The sequence below is a fragment of the Megalobrama amblycephala genome, linkage group LG2, assembly GCF_018812025.1.
Source record: "Megalobrama amblycephala isolate DHTTF-2021 linkage group LG2, ASM1881202v1, whole genome shotgun sequence".
NCBI lineage: Eukaryota > Metazoa > Chordata > Actinopteri > Cypriniformes > Xenocyprididae > Megalobrama > Megalobrama amblycephala.
Window position 1 is genome coordinate 26,990,221 of NC_063045.1, and position 15,184 is coordinate 27,005,404.

Consider the following 15,184-nt stretch of genomic DNA (forward strand, 5'->3'; position numbering starts at 1 on the left):
TTCAACTGTCTCAAGTCACCAAGTATGAATAGTATAAAATAGAGTGGGAATTATATTTTCATATCCCACACTAGAGAAAGTTTTGACAGATGGGGATGTATAAGATGTTTTTTGAGGGTATGGGAAGACTGGAAGTGGTCACTTTGACATATAAATACAGCAAATAGGTATTCTAAAAGCACAATTGTGTCATGTAGCACAGGCAAAGTGTTGAGGAATGAATTGCAATGTAAATATTTATTAAAGGGGTGGTTGATTATGATTTCACTTGTTTAACTTTAGTTATTGTGTAATGTTGCTGTTTGAGCAGAAACAAGATCTGCAAAGTTAGGACGCTCAAAGTTCAAAGCAAAGGGAGATATTTTCTTTTAAAGAAATTGCTTTTTAATGATTACAACAAACGGATGGTATGGGCTACAACGAGCTTCTTCCCGGGTTAGTGACATCACTAACCCTTAAATTGATATAAACACTGTCTCCAAGAACACGCAACAAAGGGGTGAGGCCATGATATTGCAATACACAACATAACACAAATGCAATAGCATGTCATAAAAGCAAGTTGACAATAGTTATAACCGTAATTAAACTAAACTATAACTGTTCTATCTTAATGCAGCATATATTCTCTTGCTCTAGGCATCTAACAACAGTTCCCACACGAGTGAGTTATAGATTATCATGACAGCATATGCTAATCAATGACTTTAAGATAATTACCTCCACATCAGCTACATAAATTCATCAGCTAACCATTCAGAAATGTCCTGTTGCATTCTACATGTTGTCACTTCTTCTTGAGTCTCCCCATCATTGTCCGACTCCGGCTTGAACATAAAAGGTTGAAAAGTTTCTGACATTTTCAGTGAGTCTAATCGGAGCTGCTAACACGAGCTCTTGAAACTCCACCCTCTTCTTGGGAGCAGCAGCTCATTTGCATTTAAAGGGACACAAAAAAAGAATCGTTTTTGCTCACCCTCAAAAAGAGACAATCTTAACATGCTATAAAAATTATCTGTGAGGTATTTTGAGCTAAAACTTCACATACGCATTCTGGGGACATCAGAGACTTATTTTAAATCTTGTAAAAGTGACATTATATGACCCCTTTAAAGCAAGAAGACAATCTCAGAAGAAGGTAGCGACAGGTGCTTTCAAAACACTTTTGTTTCAAACCAGTGGTTCGAAGTTGTGTATCAAACTGCTAAATGGTCGCCCCTAGTGAAACATTTTCAAACAGTTGTGATGTAAAGAAAAAAAAAGACTTGTTTAGTGAAATCTGTATGAAATCATGAACTAGTGTCTATGTCTTTTTTTTTTAAACTTTGAATCAGTTGAACCAATTGCTTCACAAAATGAATCACTGTATCAAAGCTCTCAAACTCTGCTGATGCCTCCTGGTCAGAATGGTGTAAATGCAACAAAAACTCAGCCCAAACATTAATGAAACACCTTTTGAAACCAATTGCAAATGTTTTATTGAACGTGTCATCAAGTAAAACAATTAACACATCATCTAATACCATTGTTTTGTTTGTTTGATGGAAAGCTTGGTTAATCAGGCCAATAAGAGACTATTTTACAACTTTTCATTATACAAATGTGTCAATCAAAATGTCTACAAATGTAGAAAACTGATCAGAGATTAGGTAAAAAGCTTAATTTCTCTCATCACTAAAAAACGTCTCAGGTTACAGATGTAACCCTGAGTAGGGAACGAGACGCTGCGTAGTAACGCATTGGGAACCTTCTGCGTGATGTCGTCACTGAAGCACTCATGTATCTAGCCAATCGCGTAGCGAGACGTCAGAGACGAGTGACGTCACGGACCAGGAACTATAAAGCACACTCGGATGCAGAGCACGCCAGCTTCTAAGTAAGTCTGAAGCAAGCACTCGCAAGTGTGCAGGGGTACGGCAAGAGACGCAGCGTCTCGTTCCCTACTCAGGGAACCAGGGTTACATCTGTAACCTGAGACGTTCCCTTTCGTGGGAACTATTGACGCTGCGTGGTAACGCATTGGGAACGCAATCCCAACTGAGCCGTAGCTCAAACACTTGTCAAAGTTATCTTGACAGGACAGAGGACCCCGGAGTGGAGCCGATATCAAGGTTATAATATTTAATAAATGTGTGCTGGCATGACCATCCAGCTGCATCACATATATCACTCATGGAGACACCTGACATCAAAGCTTTTGATGCCGCCATACCCCTAGTCGAATGGGCGCAAACATTCAAAGGAGAGGGCTGTCCGGCCGCTTCATATGCAAGTGAGATGGCCTCGACCACCCACTTGCTCATTCTTTGTTTTGATGCTGGGCCCCCTTTTTTAGGGGACCCATAACAGACAAACAATTGATCTGACTTACGCCACAGGGCAGCTCTGTGGACATAAGCATCCAAAGCCCTTACTGGGCACAACAGATTCAATTTTTCCTGATCTGCAGATTCAAATGGAGGAGGATAGAAAGACTGAAGCACAATGGGGCCTGGGACATTGGTAGGGACCTTTGGGACATAACCCGGTCTAGGATACAGGAATGCTTTCACCATTCCTGGAGCAAATTCAAGAAAAGAAGGAGAAACAGAGAGTGCTTGTAAGTCTCCTATCCGCTTCAGAGAAGTGATAGCCAATAAAAGAATCGTTTTAAGAACGACAAACCTCTCAGGAACCTCCTCTAGTGGTTCAAAGGGAGCCTCAGCTAACCCCTGTAAGACCACAGCCAAGTCCCAGGTCGGAAGCCTTGTGCGCACTGGAGGCCTCAACCTCAGTGTGCCACGGAGGAAGCGTGTGACGAGGGGGTCTCGACCTACCGAGATATTCCCCTCAAGAGGAGCATGATATGCTGAGATTGCTGCAACATAAACCTTTAAGGTTGAGTGAGATAGACCCTCCGAGAATTTTTCCTGGAGGAATTTTACCACACAGCTAATGGAAGAAAGGACAGGGTCCGTATTATTGTGTCTACACCAGGTAGAAAACAAATTCCATTTGTAAGCATACAACTTCCTCGTGGCGGGAGCTCTGGAATTAAGAATGGTCTCCACAACCTCGGTTGGGAGAAAAGCATCTACGAGTCTGGCCCCCTCAGAGGCCAAGCCCATAGTTTCAGTCGTTCTGGGCGGGGATGTATAATCATGCCGCCTGCTTGAGACAGGAGGTCCTGTCTGAGAGGAAGCTCCATGGGGGAGCCGTTGAGTAATGACACTAGGTCTGAGAACCATATCCTGGTTGGCCAGAATGGAGCTACCAGTATTACACTGTCCCCTTCTCGGCGTACTTTTTCCAGAACTCCCGGGAGCAGGGCGATCGGGGGAAATGCGTACAGCCACGCCTCGGCCATGTCTGTACCATAGCATCCAGACCCAGAGGTGCTGGATGTGTTAGGGAGTACCAGAGCGGACACTGGGTTAACTCTCCCGAAGCAAACAGGTCGACTTCCGCTTGACCGAAATTCTTCCATAGGAGATCCACCACTTCTGGGTGGAGTCTCCACTCCCCGGGCCTTGGCCCCTGCCTCGACAGGGCATCTGCTCCCACATTTTGATGCACCTGATTCGACGCTCTGAAGCGGCGCCCCGCAGAGAACAATCGAATCAAGTGGCCGGCCCTCCTCGGAGGGTCGGTGGAGACCGCTGCGCCCTGACGCACACTGGGTGGCAGGGTTGGCATAACGATCCCCTGAGGGCGCCGAAGGGGAGCGGCTGTTAGATGTATTTTTCGCCGGCTCCCTTCGGAGGGGGCCGCCCTCATCGGTTCCTGACCCACAGACATCAGGACCGCTTCGAAGCCTTCCGGGCCAGGATAACGGCGCGCAGGTCCGTTCTGCCCCTAGAAGGCTTCGGCTGAGCGGGCCGACCCGATCCCCAAGCTCTCTGCGGGGGGAGCACGGGCGGCCACGCTGATCTTTTGTTGCACTCTGTGGTGCGCTGAGGAGCTCGTCGACGGCCGAGGCTGCTCCCGCTCATCAGCCTCGGGGGGAGGGATTCTCGGTTTGCGGGGGATGAACCTCTGGAACGCCGCAGACTGTTTCTTAGCCTCCTGGAACCTCTCGACGACTGTTGTAACAGCGTCGCCGAAGAGGCCCGCAGGAGACAGCGGCGTGTCCATAAGGGAGGCTTTGTCACGCTCCCTTATGTCCGAGAGGTTCAGCCACAAGTGCCTCTCCGTAGCCACCAATGCTGCCATAGAGCGGCCGATTTCTTTTGCCATCTCTTTGGTGGCACGGAGAGCCAGGTCAGTTGCCATCCTGATTTCCTGGATGCACTCATATGTGGCCTCCCCGCTATTCTCCACTTCCCCCAGCAGGTCAGCTTGATATGCTTGTAGGAGCGACATGGTGTGTAAGCATGCCGCCGCCTGACCTGCTGCCGCGTAAGCCTTGCCCACCAAGCTTGATGTGGTCTTTAGTGGCTTGGTGGGCAACGTCGGGGTTTTCAGCGACGATGCAGACTCAGGGGAGAGATAGCCCGCAAGCGTCTCTTCCACACGAGGCATCGCCGCATAGCCTTGCTGTTTCAGCCCCACGATGTTACTGTACATTGAGGTCTGGGGGCTGAACACGCGATATGATGCCGGCTTTTTCCATGACCTCGAGACCTCGGTGTGGAGGTCAGGAAAGAAAGGCAAACCCCGACGCTGGGGTAGTGACCGAGCGGGCAGAAAGCGCTCATCCAGCTTACTTTTCGGTTTTGTATCTGCCCGCTCTGTTGGCCAGTCGATTTTTAGTTTGGCCACAGCCCTGGTCACTACCTCCAGGAGCTCCTCATGTGCTCACGCTCATCACATCAACCTCTTCAGAGGATGAGAGATGAAGCGCGGGTGCCTCTCTCTGGGGGGAAGAAACCGCTGCGCGTGCTTCCGCCGCCTGGGAAGAGGCACTGGGGCTGGCAGGTAAAGGGCGAGATAAGGCTGGGTCCGTCTCAACTCCCTCTGCCAGCTCCATTTGCGAACCCCACGAATGAAGCTGCCGCTGCGCCTCGGCAACAGCGGGACCCGATCCGCGGGGAACGCCAACCGGAGCACCCTCTTTATTGTTAAAGAGTGCCCGGCGTGATCTTAAAACTCTGAGGGTGAGCTTCTCGCAATGAACACAGACAGCCCCCTCGAGAGCTGCCTGTGCATGCTCAACCCCCAGGCAGACAACACACATTTCATGGGTGTCCCCATCCGGAATGTAACGTGTACATGGGTGAACACACTTCTTAAATTGTCTGCCTTCCACCATTTTAACTTGTGTCTTTTTTCACAATATATATATATATATATATATATATGTGTGGTGTACTGCAGAGCTCTTGTCCTCAGACGAAGAGACAACGTTTTGTGCAATAGAGCGGGACAAACAACACCAAATAAGACACACAAGATAACATAGAGCGCTTGCTGAAGACACAGAAGCTGGCGTGCTCTGCATACGAGTGTGCTTTATAGTTCCTGGTCCGTGACGTCACCCGTCTCTGACGTCTCGCTACGCCATTGGCTAGATACATGAGTGCTTCAGTGACGACATCACGCAGAAGGTTCCCAATGCGTTACCACGCAGCGTCGATAGTTCCCATGAAAGGGAACATATAATCCCAAAGAATTGCAAAACACGACAGATTAACGAGTAAGGTAAATCAAGATCAGACAAATGACCCAGGGCTAGAAATACACTGGAAAATGAGAACTAAACTATACACAAAAATAAAAAAACAAAGGAACAGATATAACCAGGAGCTAAACATAGGAAATATAAAGACACATTCAATCAAAGAAACTTCAAAATAGTCTTATACCATAAATGTCCACAAGATAAATGTGACAAATTGAACAGGTTGCTTTTAAATTCTCATTGGTCAATGAATGCCTATATTGAGTAGCGTTTTTGACATCACTTTCTGATGAGTCATCTATTCGGCATATTTCTAAGACAGTTCCCTTTCGAATGGGAACTCACACTGCATCCTAGGATGCTAATGGGGAATGCCGGTGTCTGAAGCACGTCAAAACACGACTACAGCATTGGCCAGCGATAGCCCTTTTCGTCACTACCGGTGCGACCAGAGTATAAATAGGGTGCCTGTAGTCCACGTCATCCTCTTTCTTGTCTTCAGGAGCTGTTTGTTTGTTGTGACGTGTCAAAGGCAGTATGGTAGCTAAATCTTTCAGGAAGTGTGTTCACCTATGCCAGGGCTATCTGACACCTGATGACAAACATGAGCTGTGCATGATTTGCTTGGGCGAGGAGCATGCTCACTCAGTCCTCGAGGAGACTGAATGCAAGGATTGCAAGAGTTTCTCTATGAAAACACTCTGCTCTCATTTGTACCTTCCCTGCAAACAAGCCTGCACTGGCCTGTTACAGGCCCACTTAGGGCTAGCGTAAGGGCCCCCAGCAGGCTGCCAGCGCAGGGCCCCTGAGAATTTGCTCATTGGCAAAACGTTGGCCCCCTAGTGCTGGCCCTGCATGGGCAGCCCTCACTTAGCCCCCAGGAATCCCTCACTGGGCCCACACAGGGCCCCCACTATTAATATACAACAATAAATCTGGCAGCACAGGGTGCCAAACATTTACCATTAATGAAAATAAAGGCTAATGATTGTTAAAAAAGAAATGGTCAATGACTGGCAGGGGCATCTGCCATTCAAATATTTCCTAAATTGTACTCTGTAAAATGTAAATCTCTTTGATTCTGATAACTACATGATGATTGAATCATCAATAAGTAATCAACTTCATCTAACCTGAATTGCTCTTGCAAGTTTTGTTTAAACAAATGTATATATGCTATAACTGCTATAACACAGTTATAGCAGCCAGAGAAACATTAAAGTTAAGAAGTCAAGGGTCAAGAGCCCAACTAAAGCAAACACTCACCTCTATAACGGTGACTTCAAAATGTACTATTGTTCTATTGCTCATAACTTCCTTGCTGTTTGAAGGCAATTTATGCAACTTCAAATTAGATCCAGCCAGCATGTCCTATGTCCTTTTTAGAAGGTTGATTGCCATATCTGAGGAGGGTAAGGATTTCAACCCATCATCCATATAAAAGTCTTGACCAAATTTCTGTTCTCCTTCTTGAGCTGCACTACGAAGACAGTAAATGGCCACTGGGTAAATGGGACTGTTCCCAAATATGTGTACCTTCATACGGTATTCTGTGAACTCATTCTCCGGGTTATTTTCTTGAAACCAGAGGAAACTGAGGTGGTTCCTGTCTGCAGGTTGAACTTTAAAGCAGTTTGCATTGAGCACTCGAGTCAAAGACCACTCAGATCTGGGATGGTATACGCCGAAAGAAGGTAAATACCTGTTAATTGGGACCAACTGAAGGAGCTATTTCTGCCTGATCATTTTTGAATAGTTTTTCCATAAAGGCTACAAAGTCTTTTTTCATTTCAGGGTTTCTCCTGAAAGATTGTATAAGTGAACTGAAGACTGGACTGGACTGGACTCTGATCATATCTCTGCCAAACAGGAGAAGAATGGGTACTTGAGGATCAGGCTCTGGATTGTACCTCACAAGATGTTTTAGGTGCCTGTGGTTACTAACCACTTCTGGAGTGGGGATTTCAGAGCGATTGTCTGGAATTTCTTTACACTCAAGAAGCACTGGCAAGGTTACCCTTGGACTAAGCTTCCATCAATGGATTCCACTTGAAAGCCTCGTGCTTGTCTGCCTTCTGTTTCGACTGTACCTGCACATGTTTTGAGAGTATAGGCTATGTTACACTCTGTAATGCCAAATAGATTGAATAATTCTGATCTTGCGAGCGATCTGTTACTTTGATTGTCTAATATCACATACATTTTGACTGCTTTCTCTGGGTGGCTTTCAGGAAATACCTTCACAAGACATACCTTTGAGCATGAGCATGGAATTTGACTGTCTCCACATACCTCTGTACAGGCTGAGGAAACCTCAGATTCCACAGGTATGTCCTTACTCACTTTGTGATCTTCTGATGTAGGAGATCGTGGTTCTCTGGTCCATGGTGCTAGACCTGGATGGAATGTTGCCATGTGAGTAACGCTGCCACATTCTGAACACTTGACAACCTGATCACAGTTTTTTGCCATGTGTGTTATGGAGCTGCAACATTTGAAGCATATGCCTTGTTGTTTGAGCAATGAATTTCTCTCTTTCATAGGTTTCGTCCTGAATCCTCTACATCAGGGTGAGGCTTATTGTCTAGAAATCACTGTTTTGCTGGGTTTACCTTATTTTTAAGTTCGCTGGTGTAACGTAGGGAGTCCACTGGAGGCGAGTGTAGCAGAGTGTGGTCTGCCTCGCTGCCTCTGCCTCGCTGCTGGTGTTTGCGTCTCCATATAGCTTTGTTTTCTCTTACTTTCTCTTACTTTTATTCATTGTTGCTTATATTATTATTATTGCCTACCACATTAATCTGACATCACTAGCCTGTAATCTTTGAATCTAAATCGCTGTCACAACGCGTTTGCATCTCGCTTGTTAACTTATCAGTCTCGCGCGCTCCTTTTCAACGCGTTCATCAAACAGCTGTGGTAACTCGGATCAGTCTACAGTGGTAACTCGGATCAGTCTACAAACATGGTGAGTCATGTCATCCTTTCCCACTGTTATCTAGTATTCAGTCTGTCACATGTTCAGTGTAGCTCTCTCTGTCAGCGACGAGGGATTTACATGTCATAAATGTAGGGAAATAGTCAGGCTGACAGAGAGAATCTCAGAATTAGAGACACGCATCCAAACTTTAATCGAGGATAGTAAGAATGCAGGGGCTTCAGATACTGTTTTGGATGCGACTAGCTTAGTGAACTCTGTACATTGCTCGGTTCCGGCTGTAGAGCCCGCGCAGCAGGGCACTTGAGTAACGGTGAGGCGGCCTAGCCGCGGAAAACACCACTCTTCCGCTCCATTAAGAACATCAAACAGGTTCTCCCCACTCAGTGACGCACCCACTGAGAATCCTGTTGAAAGTGCCCTAGTTATTGGCGATTCTATTACACGGAATGTGAAAATATAGACACCAGCCACCATAGTCACATGTTTGCCGGGAGCCAGAGCACCTGACATCAAAGCAAATTTAAAAGTGCTGGCTAATGCTAATCGTAAATATTCTAAAATTATTATTCACGTCGGCACAAATGATGTTCGACTTCGCCAGTCAGAGATCACTAAAATTAACATTAAAGAGGTGTGTGAACTCGAAAATACAATGTCAGGAGAAGTAATTTGCTCTGGTCCCCTTCCTGTTCGTAGGAGTGATGAGATAGTTAGCAGATTATCATCATTCAATGGCTGGCTGTCTAAGTGGTGTCCGCAGAATAATATAGGTTTCATAGACAATTGGAAAAGCTTTTGGGGCAGACCTGACCTGTTGAAAAGAGATGGTATTCATCCGTCCCGGGATGGTGCTACTCTTCTCTCTAGTAATATGGCACATAGTCTCAGAACTAAAACATGACAAACTGGGGCCCAGGACAGGAAGCAGACAGACTGGCTAAACCGACCGTCTGCTAGCTGCCTCATGTTACAGAAGTCAGATAATTCCCAACACATAGAAACTCTTACACCTAGATATTATCAAATAGAGACTGTGTCTGTACCCCGAATTAATAAAAACAAAAAACTTCCAAACCCATTTAATGGTAAAAATTTAATTGATGTTCAACAAATAAAAAATAGAGATAATAATGATAAACAAATGATAAAGCTTGGGTTGTTAAATATTAGATCACTTTCTTCAAAAGCACTTATTGTAAACGATATTATCACAGACAATAATCTAGATGTGCTGTGTTTGACAGAAACCTGGCTAAAACCGGACGATTACACTACTTTAAATGAGTCTAGTCCTCAAGGTTATGATTATAGACACAATCCTCGACAGAAAGGAAAAGGGGGAGGTGTTGCTGTAATTTATAGTAATATTTACAGTATCAGCCAGAAGTCTTTCAAATATAATTCCTTCGAAGTGATGGTGCTTTACGTAACATTATGTAAGTTGACATTTGTGTTGGCTACTGTATACAGGCCACCAGGGCACAATACAGACTTTAATCAAAGAGATTGCCGATTTTCTATCAGAATTAGTACTAGCTGCAGATAAAGTCCTTGTTGTTGGTGATTTTAATATCCATGTAGATAATAAAAAAGACTCATTAGGATTGGCATTTACAGACATTCTAAACTCTATTGGTGTTAGACAACACGTGTCGGGACCCACTCATTGTCGTAATCATACTTTAGATCTAATATTGTCACATGGAATCGATATTGATGCCGTTGAAATTCTGCAGCAGAGTGACGACATCTCAGATCATTATCTAGTCTCGTGTATATTACATTTAGTGAAAGTGGCTAAACTGCCTCCCTGCCATAAATATGGTAGAACCATCACTTCTACCACTAAAGATTGCTTTATAAATAATCTTCCTGATCAGTTTCATCACCTTAGCATACCAGACAGCTTAGAAGACCTCGATATTGCAACAGAAACTATTGACTCTCTCTTTTCCAGCACATTAGACTCAGTTGCTCCTTTGCGTTTAAAAAAGATTAAGGAAATTAATCCAACACCATGGTACAATGAGCACACTCGGGCCCTAAAAACAGCAGTTAGAAAAATTGAGCGTAGCTGGAAGAAAACAAAACTAGAAGTATTTTGCATTTCGTGGAGAGAGAAAATGACTGAGTACAGAAAGGCCTTAAAAACTGCTAGATCTGCCTATTTTTCAAAACTTTTAGAAGAAAATAAACACAACCCTAGGTATTTATTTGATACAGTGGCTAAATTAACAAGAAATAAAGCTTCAACTTCTGATGTTTCCAAAGAGCACAGCAGTAATGACTTTATGAACTTCTTTACTTGCAAGATTGATAATATTAGAGAAAAAATTATAACCATGCAACCGTCTACTACAGTCTTGTGTCAGACAGTGCATTGTAGTGTCCCTAAAGAAAAATTAAATTCATTTAATGTTTTAGGAGAGGAAGAATTGTCTAAACTTGTTAAATCATCAAAATCATCCACATGTATGTTAGACCCTATACCGACTAAGCTATTGAAAGAGATGCTTCCAGAGGTCATAGATCCTCTTCTTAATATTGTTAATTCATCTTTATCACTAGGATACGTACCAAAAACCTTTAAGCTGGCTGTTATTAAACCTCTTATTAAAAAAACCACAACTTGATCCTAGAGAATTAGTCAATTACAGGCTGATCTCAAATCTCACTTTTCTGTCAAAAATACTAGAAAAGGCAGTTTCATCACAACTATGTTCCTTTTTAGAAAGAAATAGTATCTGTGAAGATTTCCAGTCAGGATTTAGACCATACCATAGTACTGAGACTGCTCTCATTAGAGTTACTAATGATTTGCTCTTATCATCAGATCGTGGTTGTATCTCTCTATTAGTGTTACTGGATCTTAGTGCTGTATTTGACACTATTGATCACAATATTCTTCTAAACAGACGCGAAAATTATGTTGGCATTAGTGGAATTGCATTGGCATGGTTCAAATCATACTTATCTGACCGTTATCAGTTTGTAGTAGTAAACGATGAGATGTCATATCAATCACAAGTTAAATATGGAGTACCGCAAGGCTCAGTACTAGGACCGTTGATTTTTACTCTGTACATGCTACCCTTGGGAGATATCATTAGGAAGCATGGCATTAGTTTTCATTGTTACGCTGATGATACTCAGCTCTATATTTCTTCGCGCCCTGACGAAAATCACCAATTCGCTAAATTAACAGAATGTATAGCTGATATAAAAAACTGGATGACCAGTAATTTCCTACTACTAAATTCAGGAAAAACAGAGATTCTAATTTTTGGACCGAAAACTTATTCACGCAATAATCTAGAATACTGTCTAACACTTGATGGCTGCTCTGTTAAGTCTTCGTCGTCAGCTAGGAACCTGGGTGTGCTCTTTGATACCAATCTTTCATTTGAAGCCCATGTTACTAGCATCTGTAAAACTGCATTCTTCCATCTGAAAAATATATCTAAACTACGACATATGTTCTCAATGAAAAATGCAGAACAGTTAGTTCATGCGTTTATGACCTCAAGGCTAGACTACTGTAACGCTCTACTGGGTGGTTGTTCTGCTCGCTTGATAAATAAACTACAGCTCGTACAAAATGCAGCAGCTAGAGTTCTTACTAGAACTAGGAAGTATGACCATATTAGCCCAGTTCTGTCATCACTGCATTGGCTTCCTGTTAAACATCGTATAGATTTTAAAATCTTGCTAATTACTTACAAAGCACTAAATGGTTTAGCTCCCCAGTACCTAAGTGAGCTCTTAATACATTATAGTCCTTCACGTTTATTGCGATCTCAGAATTCAGGCCAGCTGATAATACCTAGAATATCAAAATCAACTGCAGGCGGTAGATCCTTCTCCTATTTGGCACCTAAACTCTGGAACAATCTTCCTAGCATTGTTTGGGAAGCAGACACACTCTGTCAGTTTAAATCTAGACTAAAAACACATCTCTTTAACCTGGCATACACATAACACATTATCAATTTATATTTTCAAATCCGTTAAAGGATTATTAGGCTGCATAAATTAGGTCAGCCGGAACCGGGAACACTTCCTATAACACCAGATGTACTCGTTACATCAGAAAAAGAATGGCATCTACGCTAATATTAGTCTTTCTGTTTATCCCGAGGTTTACCGTAGTCAACTGGATCTGGGCCGTATCCAGCTGAGACCAAGGACCTGCGCCTTGACACGACCACAACGCAGCCCTGAAGTATCAGCAGAGATCGAGTCAACTAGATCATCCATTGTGAAGGCCTCATCAACACGACAGTCAGTGCCACAGTTCCTCAACAGACCGTCCATACCGACCGTCGCTTTTGGCTTGCTTAGTTGGGGACACTTGACATTTGATATTCAATAGTATTCTTGACATTTATTCAACAGTGCTTCTGATCTGCCTGCATTGACACTATTATTTAAGAGCTGCTGTGCAGCCAAATTATGTACCAGTTATCAATGTAAAGCTGCTTTGACACAATCTGCATTGTAAAAAGCGCTATATAAATAAAGGTGACTTGACTTGACTTGACTAGAACCCAAGTGCAGTTTATTGACAATAATCCAAAATACAGACGTGAACATGAACAGGAACAGAAACGTGGCTTGACTTGACTTGACTTGACTTGACTTAAACAGACTTGACTAAAACACTCACCGACAGCAGGTTACATTTACAATACATGACAAAGAAACATGGGGAAGACAATGGCTATAAATACAAGAACTGATGGAACACATGACTAGGACAACCAATGGGGAAGTGACACAAGGAATAAGAGAACCAATGACAGAACATAACTCAGAAACACATGACCATGAACAACCAATCAGAACATGACACATGGACAAGGGAGAACATGAGGAGCAAGGGAAGCATGACACGAACAAGCAAAATGAAACAAACGACAAAATAAAAGACATGGAAACCAAAACATGAACATGAAACCAAAACACCTTTTCAGAAGAGACCGGAGTCTTGTGTTTGGCGATGGCTCTGGGGAAAACAGGTTTGTTTGACTGTTTGTTTGGTTTGCAAGATTCTTCCTGTACAGGTGAGAGAAAGAAACTTGGATCATTGCACATTTTAGCTTGCTGAAATACAAATTCTACTAGGAACTTGAAGAGTGGAAAGGAAACTCTGTAGTCCCCTTTGTACTTAGATCCCACTGTGAGACACTTTTCTTGTAAACGGAACGGCAATTTTTGTATTATCGGATTTACTCCCAGTGGTGTGTCTAGATAGGAAAGACCTGCCAAATCGTCATCCTGCTTAGCCGCTAGGATCTCCATGAGCAAAACTCCCAGCTTGCGCAATCTGTGATTGTCTCTGTTGGATATTTTTGGGAAGCTCTCCAGTTTCTCAAATAGAACACTCTCTACCATTTCCGGCGAGCCATATGTTTCGTAAAGTCTATCCCAAATCAGACTGAGCCCTTGTAGTAGATGGTTAATGTGCACAGCTCTGATCTGTTTTGCATGCTCAGCTGACTCACACCCCAGCCATTTTACTAGCAAGTCCATCTCCTCACTAGGTGAGAGGTTAAGGTCTTTAGTGGCATTTATGAAGGATGCCCTCCATGCTCTGAAAGTCTCTGGATGATCATTAAACTGCTTAAGGCCGGTGGACACTAATTCATGTCTTCCAATAAACTTGACGACATCAGACATTTGGTTATTTGTATACGGATTACTTTGATACGGTCCAGCTTGTAGCTGACTGAGTTGGAGAATAGTCAAACATCACTCACCTGTCTCCGCTCCTTTCCTCGCTGCATTGAAATGTTGTAGATCGTGGGTGATACACATGTTCAGGTGACCTGTACGCCTAACAATGTTGGACGCCTCAAGCTGGACTGAGCGTGTAAAAATGGTAGGGTGCTACATGCTCTCTGCATTGACAGGCTGAGACTTGGGTGGCATAAAAACTACTACGACTCTACTGCTGCAATTCAGTAGTCTGTGTTTGTTGCGATTCTGAAACGTTTATGCCTCTGTTATCATAAAATGGCCCATCCAGCACTGGAATTTGTGTATCCATGACACTATCCACCTGTTCCGCTAAGTAAGCTTGTTTGTGTTCTGTTGTGTCCTCTATAGATAGCTCTATTACACTCAAATTTGTTCTACTTTCTTGCTCAGCAGCTGTTTCTAAGGCCTCCGCCTTTGCTTGTATGGCCGTGACTCTCTTTTCCAGCCTTAAAGTCTCTAATGATGCTTCATGCTTTGCTTGTTGTATTTTCAGTTCGCTTTCTTTCTTAGCATATGCTATTACCGCTTTAGCCACTTCAGCCGCTTCAGCCTCTGCTCTAGCCATTGCGGCGACTGTGGTTACGATCGATGAGCCTCGTGAGTGCTGTGACAAACATTATGCATAGATGCCCGCAAAAGCCAGCATGGGCCCCACAGGGGCATGTTTTTTCTTGATGGAATTGGGACAATCATCTGTACCCTGTGGATCAGGACCTGCTTCAGCTGAGGCGAAGAGGAGTCTGAGATCGTGGGGTTCTCAGATGGAGCTAGCCAAGGAATTTGAGAAAGGGAAATTTAGCTATTTCTCATTCTTTGGTAGCTGAAAGCACTCGTGAGCCTTCCGTTTCTTCCCAATCTGCATGCTGAGGTGGAAAGATCATGGAGGA

At 43.7% G+C, this 15,184-nt stretch overlaps 1 protein-coding gene across 1 annotated transcript in view; it reads right to left on the bottom strand.

Annotated features, from left to right (window-relative positions):
- The window catches only part of LOC125254249 (anosmin-1-like), a 127,003-nt gene that overhangs the window by 82,814 nt on the left and 29,005 nt on the right, over positions 1–15,184 (bottom strand). The gene's annotated exons all lie outside the window — the stretch shown is intronic.